The sequence below is a fragment of the Dinoponera quadriceps genome, unplaced genomic scaffold (assembly GCF_001313825.1).
Source record: "Dinoponera quadriceps isolate SergipeBrazil2010 unplaced genomic scaffold, ASM131382v1 scaffold5426, whole genome shotgun sequence".
In the NCBI taxonomy this organism is placed as follows: domain Eukaryota; kingdom Metazoa; phylum Arthropoda; class Insecta; order Hymenoptera; family Formicidae; genus Dinoponera; species Dinoponera quadriceps.
Window position 1 is genome coordinate 6,289 of NW_014559333.1, and position 3,103 is coordinate 9,391.

Here is a 3,103-nt window from a genome sequence, read left to right on the forward strand (position 1 = left end):
AATTTAAAATTAACATTTCATCGTACCTTCAGATCGATTGCTGTTTCTCCCGTCACAATTTCGCGCAGCCAGGTCCTTCACGCGGCTGTAAACGTCGCGTGGAGGAAACCTCCATCCCAGATATCGTCGCGTAAGTAGAGAGAGGAAAAGTAAAGTTAGATTTAAGATGTTTTATCGTCCGAGCTTCATAACATTAAATTCAATTTTAGGAATCCGTTTATCATTGCAAGGGAGATTCTCGTTCGATCCCGAGATTTTTTCTCCATTAACAACACGAAACAACGTCGTTAACGAGGAAGAAGAAGAAACTATAAGTAAGTTTTCGTAGATACAACTAAAAACATTGATTGCGTTATATTTTAAAATCAATTTTTATATGATGATAATATAAAATTTTATTTTAGAAAATATTTCAATTGAGGTAGAAGTTATTGTCATCTCCAATGACGACGACGCAACGACGGCAACAACAACGACAACGATGATGATGATGGCTACGTCCTTGCACGCGTCAATCGTGTTGACGACGAGGACGAGGAAGATGCTGACGATGAAGAGAACGAAGCCGAAAACGGTAATAGTACCGTTAACATTAACGACGGTACTGACCGCGACGACGACAACGATGACGACGAGGACGTCGACGATGGTTCAAGAGGAAATGTAGAACAAGTTTACCAAGACGATATCAACAACGATTCAGCGTTTGGCATACCGAACGATTTTTACGACGCCGAGGAAGACGTCGTCAACGACAACGTACCCTTACCGTATTCGAGAGTTGTTCCTCGGAGAACGAGGTAAGAATGCAGATTTTCAAAATAATATATACAATTTAATGTTTGAATTTAATCTTATGTGTCTATAAAGTTTTAGAAGTTGATTATTCCCCGGTTAGTCGAACTTCTGTTGACGACGAGACACCTCCATATCTTCCGGGATTTCCTCGTCCCGGTACAACCGAATGGGAGAATATTAGGGAGAGAGTATGATGGACGGAAAACGGGATCGTACTCGAGTTCCCTCCATAATTCCTCCCTTTAATTCGGGTTATGAACCCGAAGAATGAACCGTCAGAGACGACGGCCTCATCACCTGAAAGATAAATTAACACATTGCGGATCGCTAAGAAATCTGTAAGACATACGCCCGGGACCGCACGTTTTTGGGTAAACTTGCACGTTACTAAAATCATCATAACATTTTTATTGATGAAGCAATGTTTGTCAAACTTTCAGAAATTGTAAAATAGGACGCATTTTAGGTATTATTAAAAAAATTGTTTTTTAATAATTATCATAACATTTTTATTTAAAAATCAATTTTAAACCAAAGTTCCTAATACTTTTTTGACACATTGTTGACCGGCAATTTTACTTAGAATTTATTAAAATTTTTTTTTATTTCAAAAGGGACACAACTTGACAGGTTTTATTAGCGAAAGACACAGCTTATGGTATGCTGAACAACATGTTACATGTTTATAATTACATGTATGATCTCCGAGAACGTACTGACTCAACTCGTGATCGATGCGAAACAGAAGCGCATCGATCACGAGTTTACTCGTGGCCGGTCAGCAACGTTTGAACGGGAAGACACGAGTTAACTCGTGACCGGTCAACAATGTTAAAACGTAAATTGTAAAAAGGAATATATATATATAATTTAAAGGTAATATATATTTTACATTGATTCTAAATTAATTATTCTGTTTCCTTTTTTTATATCCTCAGCACAATGGGGAGGTTTACGAGGACGTCGTACACCATCTAAAACACCGGCGCGGTCAGCTTTAGCCAGACCGGAGAGTAAAGAGTAGAAAAGAAAGAAACTGAAATGGAGAAGTGGAGAAGAAGGAAAAGGAAGAACCACTCCCGGGTCCGAGTCGAGAGGACGGTATAATCGTTACTGTTATATAGAGATACAAGGGGAAAATACGCAAAATTTTAGAAATTTTAATATTTTAAGGTGGAAGGCGATCGTAAAAATTCTCACTCTCCCCGAAGTCGACGTTACGTTATATTTAGAAAACGCGTTCTGCGAAATCCTGACATACGCGGTTAATTCCTCCGCCGCGAACGACTACGTTAGATTGTCGATTGCTTCATCAGATTTAACACGCGGTCCAGCGGGTTTGTTATTTCGTCCGGCGTGTGATTTAACCTTCGAGAGTATCTGATATCTTGCGAGTTCACTAGTACAAAATGCCGGAGAACTCATTATCACGGAGAATTTTAATATAACTGTATACAATATCGAGACACTTTCGGGGTGGAGCAGAAAATCAAATAAATTGACACATAAGGATGTCGCGAAACGCTCAATTTTAAACATCAATAATACCGATAATTTGTACTTTCCGCATTCGCTCGTCGCAGCATGGGTTTACTGCAAACGCGGTGACGTGCGAACGGGAGAATTGCATAACTAATGGAACGCTATAAGATTCGCGCATTCCTCGTTACAACGCCAGTTGATGGAAGAATTAACGAGGAATACTGGGGTGATCATTCCCGAGTAAGGTTGCGGTATTCCCGAAATTGAGCGTTTTCAGAGCTATCTTTAAGATAAAGAAGTCGCGATCGTTATTTATAATTTTAGTAGTGCTCGCGGTGTCCCGCCGATGTATGACGGGCATACGATGCTTACCTCCCTTGTCCGCGAGGTAAAATAGAGATTAAATATTTTATATTATGAACATTCACGCAATTTTAATCCCATATTAAATTTAAAAGCTGCCGCGGGTCGTGGGTATTATTGTGTTGCATGTAATAAAGATTATCGTAACGAAACAAGTCACCAGTGCTCAAATGCGTATCCATACTGTCGCCGTATACCTGTGTGCGAAGTCTCGAACAAAGGGAATATTGGGTGCGAAACGTGTAATCGTTCATTTTATAATATGGAATGCCTCGAACGGTATCGTATGTCAAAATCGTACTACAGGGAGGCACTATCCAGCGTCTGAAGCGACGAGCGATTTTACAGTAATTGCGTTCGACTCGTTAAAGGTAAAAACGGTCATAAATGCGGTGAGATCTTTTATAAAGCGTGCAGTTTTTGGGAACCTTCGAATCATCTTTGTCATATGCGTCCCCTT

General features: G+C 39.8%; 1 long non-coding RNA gene across 1 annotated transcript; it reads left to right on the forward strand.

Moving 5' to 3' along the window:
- Window positions 1-223: 223 nt before the first annotated feature.
- Window positions 224-2,718, forward strand: LOC106750308. Its single transcript, XR_001374931.1, has 4 exons — window positions 224-314; window positions 405-800; window positions 871-1,169; window positions 1,737-2,718. It is a non-coding gene; the product is annotated as an uncharacterized LOC106750308 (long non-coding RNA).
- Window positions 2,719-3,103: the final 385 nt, after the last annotated feature.